Source organism: Cavia porcellus, unplaced genomic scaffold, assembly GCF_034190915.1.
Source record: "Cavia porcellus strain 051 isolate PalLab524CR breed Dunkin Hartley unplaced genomic scaffold, mCavPor4.1 scaffold_3, whole genome shotgun sequence".
Lineage (NCBI taxonomy): Eukaryota > Metazoa > Chordata > Mammalia > Rodentia > Caviidae > Cavia > Cavia porcellus.
Window position 1 is genome coordinate 38,094,793 of NW_026947486.1, and position 15,821 is coordinate 38,110,613.

A 15,821-nucleotide genomic window follows, 5' to 3' on the forward strand; every position below is an offset into this window, starting at 1 on the left:
GAAATAAGGAAACAACTTCATGAAATTGTAAAAGCAGTCAAATCAGAAATTATGTCTCACGCAAAAGAAGAAATCACAAACATACTGAAAGAATTGCTCAGCAGGTCTAAAGAAGACATAGACAAAAAAGAGGAGCATAGGAAAATGATGGAAACCTTGAGTGAATGTGGAAAGGAATTACAATGCATGAAATATACTCAAAAAGAGAAGCAGGAAATTAAAAATTTAATTGGAAGCTGGCAAAACCACTTGAGACTGAAGATAGACTTTCAAACCTTGAAGATAGGACTGCAGTTAGTGATTGTGAGAGGAAAGATCTTGTAAAAATAACACAGAATCAGGAAACAACAACTCAATCATTGCAAGATGACACAAAGAAAGATAATTTAAGAGTGATAGGTGTAGGTGTAGAAGCAGGGGTCAACACAAAAGAAATTAAAAGGATATTCACAGAAGTAATAGAAGAAAACTTCCCAGACATGGGAAATGGATCTGCCATGCAGATAAGTGAGGCATATAGAACTCCAACTAGCCATAAGCAAAGTAAATCTATACCCAGACATATAATAATCAAGATCCCAGAAATTCAGCACAAGAATAGAATATGAAAAGCCATTAGAGAAAAGAGACCGATCACCTATAAAGGAAAACCAATCAGAATCACAGCAGATTTAGCAACACAAATCAAGTCAAGAAGAGTTTGGACTGAAGTGTTTCAAACCCTAAAAGAAAACAACGTCCAACCCAGACTGATCTACCCTGAAAAACTATCTTTCAAAATTGATGGAAAAATAAGATACTTCCATGATAAAGAACAACTGAAGGAATTCATGACTACCAAACCAACCCTACAAAGAGTGCTAAAGGATATGCTAGAGAGAAATAGATGACTATGGTTCCAGGAAGAGCAGCAGAGGAGGATCACCAAACAAGACAAGTAGTTGAATGAAGAGGAAAAGTGCAGAGCCAAGAACAGGAGGATAGCAGGGCAGAGACAAATCAAAGTATGCCTGTTGTAACCATGAAAGTAGATGGCCTCAGGTCAGCAATAAAAAGAAACACAATGAGAGTGGATCAAGAAACAAGAACCATCAATACACTGTATACAAGAAACACATTTAACTGGAAAGGAAATGCAGACAGAAAACCAATGAGAGAAAACAATTATTCCATGTGATAGAAGACCAAAAAATATAATAAGGCAAGAGTAACTTGCCCATCAACCATAGAATGGATACGAAAGATATGGTATTTTCATGCAGTGGAAAACTACCCAGCTATAAAGGAATAGTCTCAAGGCTCCTGTAGGTAAATGGACACCACTGGAGATCATGTCCATGATAAAACAGTTCAAATTCATATGGGTGAACTCTAGCATAAAAAACAGAAGGAGTTAATGGGGTCCAAAAGCAAAATAGTTACTGTAAGAGCAAACGGGAAGAAATACCTAGGAGGGAAAGGTTAAAACTACTGATAATTTCTTATTGTCTTATCTTGAACTCTTGCATTGTTTACACAATTTTGTTAGGTTTGGCTTTGTTCTGTCTTATTTTGTTAGATTTTATACTGTCAGATGGTAGGGGCAGGTATTTTGAATATAATGAGATATATTATGGTAATCATAGTTTCCTATTATATTGCTTTGAAGTCTTATAATGCTTTCATTCATTTGTTTAATTGGTTTTATTCTGTTCTGTTTGATTTTATTATGTATGATGGTGTGTTGAAGGAAACAAGACATTATGGTAGCCATTGATGATTTACTATCATCTTGTTTTGAAGTCCTACCATGCTTTTGTTCTTCTATTTTGATTGGTTGCATCCGGTTGCAGTTTATTTGATTTTATTATGTGTGATGATATAGACAAATTTTTTTGAGGAAAATGAGATACTATAGTAGCCATTGGTCATTTCCTGTTATTTGGTTTTGAAGGCCTTTAATGCTTTCATTCTTTTGAATGGTTTTATACTATATTGTTATGTTTGATATTAATGTGTATGAAGATATGCTCAACTATTTCGAAGAAAAGTAGCTACTGTTGCTGTCCAGTTGTTTTGTTGTGAAAAGCTCTGTTGCTTGCATTGTTCTGTTCTGATTTGCTTTGTTCTGTTCTCTTTTGTTATATTCTCTTTAAAATAAAAACTAAAATAAATAAATAAATGAGAGAAAGAAAGAAAGAAAAAAGAGAAAGACAAAGAGAAAGAGAGAAAAAATAGTTGGCTTCGATCTGGAGGCACATATATATTATCCCAGCACTAGAAGCTGAAGCAGAAGGATCACTGTGATTTCCAGGCCAGCAACTTAGTGCATTTAAGTGCAGCCCACACTATAAAAAGGAGATCCTGTTTCAAAATATGAGAGGGAAGGGGTGGTGTGTGTGTGTGTGTGTGTGTGTGTGTGTGCGCACGCGCAGAAAATAGCTAACTTGGAAGAGAACTTTGTGGGTGTTCATCTTGGTAGGGCCAATTCTTCAGTTTTTCCCCCATCATTATGTTTTCTGAGACAGAGTTACACTAAACTGTCCTTGAACTGGCTGTGTAGCCCAGGCTGATCTTGAACTCAAGATCTTCTCTCCTCAGCCTGGGATTACATATGTGTGACACTACAGCCAGCAGGTCATTTATTTATTTTTTGAATGGAAAAAAAAGGCTTTGAGTCTGCGTCTTGGTGTACAAGGGCTTTTATAGTAAGGAAGAGAAGGAAGAGAGGATATAGTGAGTGTTTTAGCATTCCCTTCTATCTCCTTTTGGCTACTTTCTGAATGGAAAGAAAGCCTGACCCTAACCTACTGGAGCATCTGCATAGGGTATTTAGCAGAGCTAAGGAGAGGATGGGGTAGTGGTTGCATCCTCCCTGTGCCTGCGGAAGTTAGGAAAAGTGGCTTGTCTCTAAGAAGGAAGAATTTAATGTTTCTTCTGGTTTTTTGGTTTTGATTTTTTTTTTCTTTTTGGTACCAGGGATCAAACTCACAGCCTTGTGCTTGTCAGGCAGGTGCTTACACCGATAAGCTAAACTCCCAGCCCTACATTTAGTTTGTTGAGACAGGGTCTCACTAGGTAGTTCAGACTGACCTTGAACATGCAGCAATCCTCCTGCCTCAGCCTCCTGAGTGCGAGGACTATAGGCATATATTACCAAGAATTTAACTTTTAAAATTCCATTTTGCCCAGCCAGTTAAAATCTCTGCAGCTCCAGACCTATCCCAGTTTCCAATTCTATTGGCATACTTAGAGTTGTCTGAGCTGGTTCATCTACTTCACACTGCTATTTTGAGGCTTAAATAAGATAAAGTATGTGAAAACACAAAGCCTATGATGGGTTCTCAATTTTTAGTTTCCCCTTGTTTACACAGCAATTTTTTTCTCTGAGCCACACATTATTTGCTTTTATTTAAAAATAGCCAGGTATGGTGGCACTTACCTGTAATCCTAACACTTGGGAGGCTGAGGCAGGAACATCACCATAAGTTCAAGTCCAGCCTAGAGTACATAATGAGTTCAAGGTCACCCTGAACTACACAGTGAGATATTGTCTCAAAAAACGAAAAGTCAAGCATGGTAGCACATGCCTGTAATTCCCGCTTGCCTGTAACCCCAACACTCAGCAGGCTGAGGCAGGCAGGTCACTGAGAGTTTGAGACCAGCATGAGCTACATAGTGAGATTAAGGCCAATTTGAACTACATGGGAAGACCCTGTCTCAAACAACAAAACAAAACAAAACAAAATGTATTAAGAATTGAACCCACAATCTCATACATGCAAGGCAATCACTCTTATCACTGAGCTACATCCCAAACCCTTTTCTTTTTTTTTCCTAGCACCCATGACAGTGTTAATAAATACTTTTACTTAGTCCTCTTTTTGATTCTTTTTTTTTTGTCTTTTTCCTTTTTATCGGTACTGGCGATCAAACTCATGACTGCCTGCTTCCAAGGCAGGCGCTTATGCCGCTGAGCTAAATCCCCAGCCCCCCCAACCCTTTTCATTTATTAATTTTTATTTTGAGACCGGGTCTTACTAAATTGCCTTGATGGGGCTGAAATTGCAACTTGCAATCTCTATCAGTTTCCCTTAGTGCTGAGATTATAGGTGTACCCAGCTTAAGAAGGCTATTCTTTTTGTCATGTTTCTTTTGATGTGTTATTTTTAATTTTAAAATTTGTGTAGTACATGTTTGCAGTACATAATGACTGTACATTCTTTTTTTTTTTTTTTTGGTACCAGGGATCGAATTTACGACCTCGTGCTTGCCAGGCAGAAACATGCCACTGAGCTAATTCCCCGGCTGTACATTCTTTTTTGAGGACATGTGCCTCCTTTTATTTACATTTTAAGACTAATATCAGAATCACATATCCTTATACCTATTTTCTTTTGTTGACTTCACCTAAACTTAAATGTATGATTTACTTAAAAACTGCAAACAAATATTTATCATATCTGTTACATGTAACACACAGGAACAACTTTTGACAGAAAGTCAACCCCTCCAACTTTTTTTTCTTTTGAGACAGGATCTCACTATGCAGTTCAGGCTGGCCTTGGGCTCACTTTGTAGCCCCAGATGGTCTCGAATTTGCAGTGATCCTCCTGCCTCAGCTTCCCAAGTGCTGGGATTATGGATGTGCACCACCATACCCAGCAGCCAACATTTTTTATTATAAATACAGTTATCAAAACAACGCTGAACATATTTTTGATACTACTAGTAGTCAGCACTCACACTGCCTCAAAAACTAACACAATTTGTGTCAATATTTATTCACTGTACCTGCTACTTTGAACGATTTCAAACTGCAGCTCTTTCACTAAGCAAGATGGATAAGCATGCCATTTCTGTCTTTCCTTTTTGAGATTTTACTTTTCAGAAACACAAACGTTACCACTGACATCTGACAATTCTTCCTGTTCTTTCATCTTGTAAACCTGAATTCTACTTGGAGTACTCCAGGTTCATGTTTAAATGACAGAGCCTTAACAAGAGAAAGAAAAATTATGCCACATTTTTCCTCTTGATAACCTGAAAACATAATGGGTAAACATATATTAAATATATTCCTACAAATGTCCAGGTCATGTTTATCAACTGGAACTCTTTTACTTCATGTATGGGTATTTTGCATTGTGCTATGTAATCAAGACCTTGGTATGAATAGAAGGTTGTTGATTTAAGACCAGTTTGAGATCCACTAAAACTAATTGTTGTATGTATGCTTGGCCTTCTGCTGGTTTTTTCTAGACATCATTAGATATCTTAGCTCTTCAAGTACGACTTTAATGCTATTTGAATCTTGCCATTTTGCTAAAACTGGTATGCTGCATACATCCACCATTCTACTGGAATTACTTATTCCATTCACATTAATTTTTGTTATAAAACTAACGGATGGAGGAGCTTCTGATTGTTTAGAAGCACCTTCTACTTTCAGGCTATATAGTCTGTTTTCATAATTTGTCCTTGATGGCCCAATAATCATGCCTATCCATCTTGTAAATGCCCTATTTCATCATCTTCAAGGCCCAATCTAACCATACCATCACCTACTCCTTTTTGTCTTTCTTTAAGTTCTTCCCACAAGCAAAAATGACCAGGAACTTTAACTCCTGTGGAGACCACCATCTTCTCTTGCAGCCCAACACAGCAGCCTGAATGCTGACTGTGCATTCATAATGCAGTTCATTCATTGTGGGGAGTTGGTACATGTACATAGTATATCTTAATTCTTTTTACTTCCCCTTTCCCCTTTCTTCCCCCTCACCCTAAAGGAGGCTATTCTTTTTTTTTTCTCAAATTCATTTTATTTCAAGGAGAAAAAGAAAGAAGAAAAAAATTTCAAACATGTCAATCAGGGGGCAACAATGGTACATATATTGCATATTGTCATCCCTAAATCATTCACCCAGGGCACAAGACAACCTCATTCAATTGTCCAAACAATACTGGCACAAATATCTCTTCAGCGAGCTCAGAGAAATCAGTAGTTCAACTCTTAACTATTTTTTTTTCAAGAAAATATAAAAAATTTAAACTATCTAAACTATTTTTACATACATGTACATACACATATGTTGTTTCTTTTAGCTTCTCACACTAGTGAGACAATATGATGTTTACACTGTGTCTTATTTTTTTCACTAATGAGTGTGGTCTCAAGTTGCAGCCAATTACCTATAGAAGTCTCCAGTTTATACTTCATTATGATTGAGTAGGACTCCATTGTATAAATATTCCACATCTTGCCTGTAATTCCAGCACTCAGGAGGCTAAGGCAGGAAGATCCTTGCAAGTCCAAGATCAGCTTGGGCTACAAAGTGAGTTCAAGGCCAGCCTCAATTGCATAGAGAAATCTTGTCTCAAAAAGACAAAAAAAAAAAAAAAAAACGAAACCAAAACAAAAAAAGCCCATCTTTTTTTAATTCATTCCTCAATCAATGAGCATTTAGGTTATTTCCAAGATCTGGCTATTACAAACTGTGCTGCTATAGACATGGGTGCACGTATATTGCTTGGGTATGATGCTTTTAATTCCTTTGGGAAGACACCCAGAAGAGGAATAGTTGGGTTGAATGGGGCCTCTAATCCTAGTTTTCTGAAGAATCTACACATTGGTTTCTACAGTGGTGTACCAGTCTGCATTTCCACCAACAGTGGAGATGGGTTCCTTTTCCCCACAGTCCCTCCAGCATTTGATATTGCTTGATTTTTTTATAATAGCCATTCTTTTTTTTTCTTGAATGTCCTCAAACTGAAATAATAGCCATTCTTTTGGGGGTGAGGTGAAATCTCACTGTTTTAATTTGCATCTCTTGAATGACTAGTGACATTGAACATTTTTTCATATATTTATTTGCTGTTTGTATTTCTTCATCTGAAAAGTGTGTATTCTTCTTAGATTCCCATATTTGGATTGGGTCTTTAAATATAAGAGGACTGATTTTTTTAACTCTTTTTATGTTCCTCAATGTAATCCTTTGAGGTATAGCTGGCCAACATTTTCTCCCACATTGTGGGTTGTCTCCTTACTATGTTGGTAGTTTCATTTGCTATGCAAAAGCTTTTCAATAGAATGAGATCTCATTTGTTCATTCTTTGTGATAGTTCCTGCAAAATCCAGATTTTGTTTAGGAAGCTTTTGCCTACACCACTGCCTTCAAGAGTTTTACCTATTCTGTCTTCCAGCAGGTTTAATGTTTCTGTTTTAATATTGAGTTCTTTAATCCATTCTGAATTTAGCTTAGTACATAGTGAAAGATATGGGTCCATTTTTAATCTTCAGCATGTGTAGAGCCAGTTTTTTCAGCACCACTTATTAAAGAGGCTATCTTTCTTCCAGTGAATGTGTTTGGCACCTTTGTCAAAGATAAGGTGGCTTAGTGTGTCTGGAGTTGTTTCTGCATTTTCTAATCTATTCCATTGATCTTCATGTCTGCATTTTTGTCAGTAACACACTGTTGTTGTTTTTTTTTCATCACAGTAGCTTTATAGTATAATTTAAGTCAGGGATTGTTATGCTCCCTATTTTGTCTTTGTTGTGCAGGATTGCCTTTGCTATTCTAGGTTTCTTCTGGTTCCAGATGAGTTTTAGGATTGTTTTCTTTCTGTGAGATATCCTATTGGAGTTTTGATTGGAATTGCACTGAATCTATGTAACAGTTTTGGAATGATACTCTACATAGAGCCATTTTCACTACACTGGTTCTTCCTATCCAAGAGCATGGGATATCTGTCCATTTTCTTGTCATTTTGAGACAGGGTTTCACTATGTGGTTCAGGTTGGCCTTGAGCTCACTTTGCATCCCAGGCTGTTCTTGAACTCACAGCAATCGTCCTGCATGCTGGGATTGCAGGCATGTACCACCATGCCCAGCTATCTCTCCATTTTCTAATATCCTCTTCAATCTCCTTTTTCAGAGTACTATAGTTTTCAAAGAGGTCTTTTACTTCTTTTGTTAGATTGATTCCTAGGTATTTCACTTACTTGGATGCTCTTGTAAAAGGTATTGTTTTCCTGATTTCTCTCTCAGTGAGTTTGTTATTTGTGCACAGGAAGGCCGTTGTAACAAGCTATGTTACTGAATTTGCTTATTATATCTAGAAGTCTTTTGGTGGAGTTTTTGTGGTTTTTCTATGTAGAGTATCATGTTATCTACAAGTAACGATAGTTTAACTTCTTCCTTCCCTATCTTAATTCCTTTTATTTCTTTCTCTTGTCTAATTACTCCAGCTAAAGTTTCCAGGATTATGTTGAATAAGCGTGAGACAGTGAACATCCTTGTCTTGTTCCTGATTTTACAGTGAAAGCTTTCAGTATTTGTCCATTTAGTATGATACTGGGTGTTAGTTTGTCGTAGATGATTTTTATCAAATTGAGATAAAGACCATCTATTGTAATTTTCTGTAAGGTTTTTATCATGAATGGATGTTGGATTCATTTTTATTTTAGATTTTAAAATAAAGTGTAAAAATCCTTTAAAAAAACCTAAATGATGACTGAAAAGCCAGGCGTGTTGGCATATATGGCTGTATCTTCAACACTCAGGAGGCTGAGGAGGAGGATCATGGCAAGTTTAAGTCCAATAGTGAGCTCAAGGCCAGCCTGAACTACATAGTGAGACCCTGTTTCAAAAAACTTTTTTTAAAGGGCCAGGCATATAACTCTGTGGTAGAGTGCCTGCCTAGCATAGGTGAAGCCCTAGGTTCAACCCCTAGTACCTCAAAAACACAAACAAGCCCTACATAGTGGCATATACCTATAATCCCAGTACAGAATCTCTGTGAGTTCGAGGCCAGCCTGGCTACAATTAATTCAACACCATCCTGAACTAAATAGCAAGACCCTCTCTCCAAAAAAAAAGGAATAAAAAAAAGAAGAAAAAAGGCAAATGTATAGCTCTGAAATAAAAATTTTTGCTGTGAAGAAACAGAGAAACAAAAAATTGAGAGCCTGTTATGGACTTTGTGCTTGATACAAAAACAAAGAAAAGAAAGGAAAGAAAAAAAGAAAAGAAAAGTGGCTGGTGAGCAAATACCGTGGAGTGCTCGCCTGGGGAGCTGAATTATACTTCAGACTTCTTTTAGTCAAGGTGGAAGGCTCACTGATCAGAATTTGCTGTATGTGGGGAGAGAGCTACCCCTACTGGTCTTACATGTGAAGCAAAGTTTGAAGCTTTTCATTTATGCAGTATTTGTTTTGCCTGTGGTGTGGTCCTAATGTAGGCTAGTAAGACAACAAGGTATAGAATATATCTATTTCCCCAAATTTCCAAGGTGAGAAAATAACTCTCATTTTTTTTCTGTAACCAAATATATCTATTTATCCCCTTTCCTCTGTCTTCTGACACTAGAAAAAGTTAATACTATAGGGATTGGGTCTGAAACTAGGGTGGTTGGGACCAGAGATATGGCTCATTAATACAGATGCTGCTTTCTAAGTGCAAGGTCCTGAGTTTGATTCCAAAAACAAAACAAAACAAAAAACCCCACAATCCCAAGTACTTCTAAATAATAAGATATAAATAAATAAAAATACAAAATGAAATTAGGGTAGTAATTAAAACTGTAAAGAAAATAGAGTATTTTTGGTTCTAGAGTATTTTTGGTTCGGTGATATATTGATATAGTGTTAATAGGGGGTTATACCTCCTCTTTAGCAATACTGGGAATGGAACCCAGGGCCTTTATTTTAGATTTTGAGATAAGGTCTTTTTAAGTTGCTAAATTGCCCAGGCTGGACTTGAACTTACAATCCTTTTGCCTCCGCTTCCCAAAGCTATGGGACAACAGGTGTGCTCCACCATGTGTGGCACAAATGTATTTATTGTAGATCATCTCTTACTTGAAATACTTGATTAATAAAATGTGAGTGGTGTTATAATTTTACTCATATAAAATGTAAGCCCCTAATTTGCCTATCATTGTAACAATATTAGAGAATTTTTGCCTTTCCTGAATAATAGATTACTAGAACAACTAAGAAATCAAGGGCTGGGGATGTTGCTCAGCAGTAGACTATTTACCTAGCATGTATGAGACCCTGGAGAAAATTTCCAACACCAAAAAATACTGCCTGTGTGACAGAAACTAGTAAATATTTCACATGCTTTTTAAAAAATTTAACCCCCACGTTGAAAACTTACAAAGTTCCCAGGCTTAGGAAGAAAGAGGACGAGGACTGGTTTTTGACTTCAAGCACTCTGACTTCAGAGCCTTGATTCTTAACCACTTCTCTGTACAGCAGACTCTGACTTGTCTAACTTCCTCTGTAGTATTAAGCCACTGTTTTGCAAGAAGGGATATTCATTTGCTGAGCCTATAGCCACAGACTCAAAGTAAGAGTGTCATGTTTCTTTGTTTCAACCTTGGAAATCTTTCTCTCTCTCTCTCTCTCTCTCTCTCTCTCTCTCTCTCTCTCTCTATCTCTATCTCTCTATCTCTCTCTCTCCCCTTTTACTACTTTGACAGGGAACATATATACTTCTCTGTCTCGCACTGTCTCTCTCTGTGTCTCTGTCTCTCTCTCTTTCCTTCCTTCCTCCCTCCCTCCCTTCCTTCCTTCCTTCCTTCCTTCCTTCTTTCTTCCTTCCTTCCTTCCATCCTTCATCTTTTTGGTCTTTTTGAGACAGAGTCTCATTGTGTAGTTCAGGCTGGCCTTGATCTCCCTTTGTAGCCCACGCTGGCCTCAAACTCGCAGCAATTCTTCTGCCTTAGACTCCTAAGTGCTCGGATTTCAGGTATGCACCACCACCTTGGGCTGTATTTTTATATCTTTTTGATTCAGGTTTGCTAATTCATATACATCTAGGAATCTGTCTATTTTGTCTGTGTTTTCCATCCTAGTAGAATACAGATTCTCAAAGTAGGAATAAATGATCTTCTGAGTTTCTGTAGGAATTCTTATGATTTCAAATTTTCAATCCTTTCTTCATTTTTAATGAGCTTTGTTAGGGAGGTGTCAATTTTACTTAATATTTCAAAGAACCAACTCTTTGATTTACTGATTCTTTGTATTTTTTCTTGGTCTCCATTACATTAATTTCTGCTCTGATCTTTATAATTTCCTCTGACATATCAGCTCTGTGCTTGACTTACTCTCCTTTTTCAAGAAGCTTGAAGTTCAATATTGTTTATTTGAGCTCACAGTTCTCTTAATATGGGAATTCAGCACTATAAATTTCCCTTGAAGGACTGTTTTCATTGTGTGCCATATGTTCCAATATATTGTATTGGCATGATTATTTAGTTGCAGAAGTTGTCTAATTTCTTCCTTAATTTCATCTGTGACCCACTGTTTGTTCAGCACATGTTACTTAATTCACGTGCTTATGAAGTTCTTGGGGTTTCTTTGCACTTGATTTCCAATTTCACTGCACTATGGTCTGATAATATGCACGGGATAATTTCAGTTCCTTTGCATTTACTTAAGCATATTCTATGAGCTAGTATGTGATCTGTTTTGGAGAACATCCCATGTGCAGCTGAAAGGAATGTGTATCCTGATGTTGTGGGGTGCACTATGTCCATTAGTTTGAAAGTTTGATTCAGTTCTGATATATGTTTGTTGATTTTCTGTCTGGTTGATGTATTTGTCACAGTGGAGTATTGAAGTCCTCCATTACAATCATATAAGTGCTTATTTGATTTTTCATGTCCGTTAATACTCGTTTCATACAGTTGGGTTTACTGCTCATTGGTGCATATGTATTTATGAGTATTATCTCTTCCTCTTGGATTGTTCCCTTTCAAGGATATAGTGACCTTTTTTGTCTCTCTTAATCAGCCTTGGTTTGAAATCTACTTGGTCTGCAAATAGAATAGCTATCCCTGCTCATTTTCCAGGTTATCATTGCTGAAATACTGTTTTCCACTCTTTGGCTTTCAGTCTATGAATTTCTTTTTGAATTCAATGCATTTCTTGTATGCAGCATATTATTAGACCTTGCTTCTTGATCCATTCTGCCACTCTGTGTCTTTTGATTGGTGAATCAGGATCATTTAAATTGATATGTATTGTTATATGATTGTTATAACTGATATGTATTGACTCACCCTTATTGTGTTATTTTCCTATTGTTGGTTCCCTTTTGCCCCCTCTGTTCAGTTCACTGCCTTGCCTGGTGGATTCATTCTGTTGGGGCTCATGGAGTTGTAACCCTTTTCTACCTCTTTCTAGAGTATCCTTCAGAACATTTTGGAACATTTGTTGTCTTGTGGTTTGCTGTTCATGAATTTCCTCAGGTGTTCTTCTTCATGGATGTATCTTATTTCTCCATCAATTTTGAAAGATGGTTTTTCAGAGTACATCAATCTAGGTTGGAGGTTGTTTTGTTTAAGGACTTGAAATACTTCACTCTGAGCTCTCTTTGGCTTGAGGGTTGTGTTATGAAGTCTATTATGATTCTTATGGGCTTTCCTTTATACATGATTTGTTTCTTTAACAGCTTTAAATATTCTGTTCTTGTGTTGGGGGATTTCTGGAATCTTGACTATAATAGTCAATAAATATCCCTTGGTGTAGATTTTTGTTTTTGATCATGTCTATTTGGATAGGTGCCTCATTTATCTGTGTGTCAAATTCCTTTTCCTTGCTTGGGAAGTTTTCTGGTATGACTTGTGACAGATTTTTTATGTTATTTGTGCTATCTCCTGCTTTTTCATTGACTCCAGTCAATCTTATGTTACTCTTCTTTGCATCATCTAGCAGCTGCTGGATTGATCTCTCATTGTCCCTTGCTATTCTTAAGAAATCTTTCTTTTCTTGATCACTAACCACAATCCTGTCTTGGGTATCTGAGATTCTATCCTCACATTGGCTCATTCTGCCGTGCATCCCTTCATTGGAACTTTTAATCTGTTGGATATCTGAATCTATTTCATGGATTCCATTTTTTCCTATGTTGGGCATTCATGATTTCCATCATTTTCCTAAGCACCTCTATTTTTAAATCTATATCTGCTCTAGTTCCTAAGCATGTCTTTTACTATGATCACCATCTCTGTAGTTATCTGAGAGATTACTTCCAATTTGATTTTTTTCTAGAGCCTCATTTATCTGCTTTGTTACTTCTGCTGTTTCCACTTCTGAGAGTCCAGGTGGGTGGCTTTCAAATTATTCCACCTCATTGCCCCCTGGGTTTTCCTATGGTGAGCTGAAAGTCTGGGTTGCAAGTTGCTTAAGTGTCTTGTCATTTTGTGCCTTTCTTTTTTTTTTTTTTTTTTAGTTAGTTTCTGGGTAGATGCTTATGAATTGCTTATTGCAGGTAGCTGTATTCCTAGTATTTAGAACTCTTAGGAAATGACTACTTCTGAGAGATGTCTTCCAGGTGTAGCTGACTTTTGTGTTTTGACTATATTGCAAGATCCTATGTCTTGAATTTACTGGGAATGAGGACTTTTTGCCTATTTGGCCTAACCCCTATTTCTTTGGCACTGGCCTATAATATTTTTAATGACCCCTAGGCAGTGTCTTACTTTGTGCTTTTTTTAAAAAAACAGGGTCTCTTTGTGTATTGCAAGCTGGCATTGAACTTGGTTATGTAGCCCAGGCTGGCAGACATCCTGCCTTAGCCTCCTAAGTGTTGGGATTATAGCCATTCACCATGATGCCCAGCCTCTTAGGCAATCTCAATCTTGGCATTCCAGGAAGAACACTTGATTACAATAATTATGTCACCTTGGTTAAAGTAGTGCAGTCAGCAATAATAATAGCATCCATCACAGCCCAGAGAATGGCAAACTGTGGTAACTATTAATTTGTCACCTTCAACCACATGAACTACATTTATGGTTTTATAACAAATTCTAAAACTGACCAGAAAATCATATATAGTAAATATGTCCTCAGGTGGTGATTCTACTCTCAGGAGAGAAAATTTCAAAAGGATTAAGTAGGAAAAAAGAGAAATAGAAGAAGAAAAAGAGATTAGAATCAAGGCTGCAAGACAAAAGAAGATTATATAAACTTTCAGGACAAGACAGGAGGGAAAGAGGAAAGGAGGAAATATAATTAAGAACAGAACAGAAGAGCCAAGTGTGGTGGCACACATTTATAATCTAGCACTCCTAAGGCTGAGGCAGGAGGACTACCTCAACTTTGAAAGCAGGCTGGGTTACATAATAAATTCAATGCCAGCCTAAACTGTATAGTGAGAACCTGTCTAAAATACAAAAACAAGGACAACAAAAAGAATAGAAGAATAACAATGTTTTCACCTCCCATTATACCAATGTTTTTAAAATTGGTTACTACTTACTGAATACCTGCAATACGTTAGCACCTTCAATACAGTATAGTATATCCAGAGTTTATGATGATTTAACATACATATCTATGTATATAAATGGTTTTTAGTTTTTCTGGGCTCAGGGCCACTTTTCAGAATCTAATGATAGTTTTAGATAATCTTTTCCAAAAAATTGACTTACGCACATATATATGGTATTGTACATGATCTCAGAGGAGGCTTCTGGAACCTACTGAAGCCTCTTCCCTAGAAGTCCACAAACTTCAAAGTAAGAATTTTTGTGCTATCTGGGTATGGTAGCACGTGCTTGTAATTCCAGTACTTGGGAGGCCAAGGCAGGAGGATCACCACAACTTCTAGGCCAGCCTGGTCTACATATTAATTTGAAGGCTGGTCTAAACTACATGGCAAGACCCTATCTCAAAAAAAGAGGATTCTTGTGCTGTATAACCTTTCCTAGCTGAGTCTTATAGGGTGTTAGGAAGACAAGTAGTATGGGAGGTATCTGGCCACTTTCCTCAAGAGAAATATCTGTAAATCATTGGCTCATTGGCTCCCTAAATTAACCAAGTATCATTGAACATTATTTCTCTCTTGTATATAGGACTACATGGGAAGAATTCAGGTGATCAAATTTGTGGTTGTAGGATATAGGGCTGTGTAGGTAATAACTGCCTTGCATTTGGTTATACAACAATTACCTTTTCTGAGGAGTATATCCCCATTGTCTTTGACAACTCTAGTGCTCAGACATCTGTGGATTGCCAAATCATTATCCTCAGTCTGTGGGATACTGATGGCCAAGGAACACTGTCCTACTGTAAGACCAACATTTTTTTCATTTGTTTTTACAGTGGCAACCCATCCTATTAGGCCAGTGTGAGGCATAAGGTGCATCCAGAGGTCTCCCACCCTTGCTCTAACGTATGTGTTCTGCTGGTAGACATCAAGAGGAACCTGCAGAATGTCTCTGAGACAGTAAAGAAGCTGAAGGATCAGAGCTTAGTGCCTAGTCCTCAATGAGGCACTTCTCTGACTAAGCAGGTAGGAGTTGTGAAGTATCTGTAATGCTTAACTCTGAAGCATGATGGTATGTTCAGGCTGTGCTTCACTCTGCCACAATGAACACGAAGAAATTTGTCATCTTATAGGTTTTGGGTGGTACTTGTGACTCCAACTAAAGAGTATAAAGGGAGATTCCTTTGACATCAGTTGACAGTGCCAACATGAGGCATTTGACTTTTCCCTTAGAAACCTTAGACTACTGGTTATTCCTTTTTTGGAGAAATGAGAACAGACTAGTTTGTACATGGCTGTTTTGATCTGAACCTTTTTGAGGAATTGTGAATGTGTGTGTGAGAGATATGGAGAGAGAGAGAGAGAGAGAGAGAGAGAGAGAGAGAGAGAGAGAGAGAGAGAAAGAGACAGAGAGATGTCCCCTGTCAAAATAGTAAGAAGAGGTGCCACTAAGTGCTGTCAGTGCTGTTCTTTCCTCTCAGGCCATGATTGAGTAGAGCAAGCTATACTCTTTTTAGGTGTTTGTCTGTTTTCAAATCAGTTTGGCTTTCTCTGCTGTAT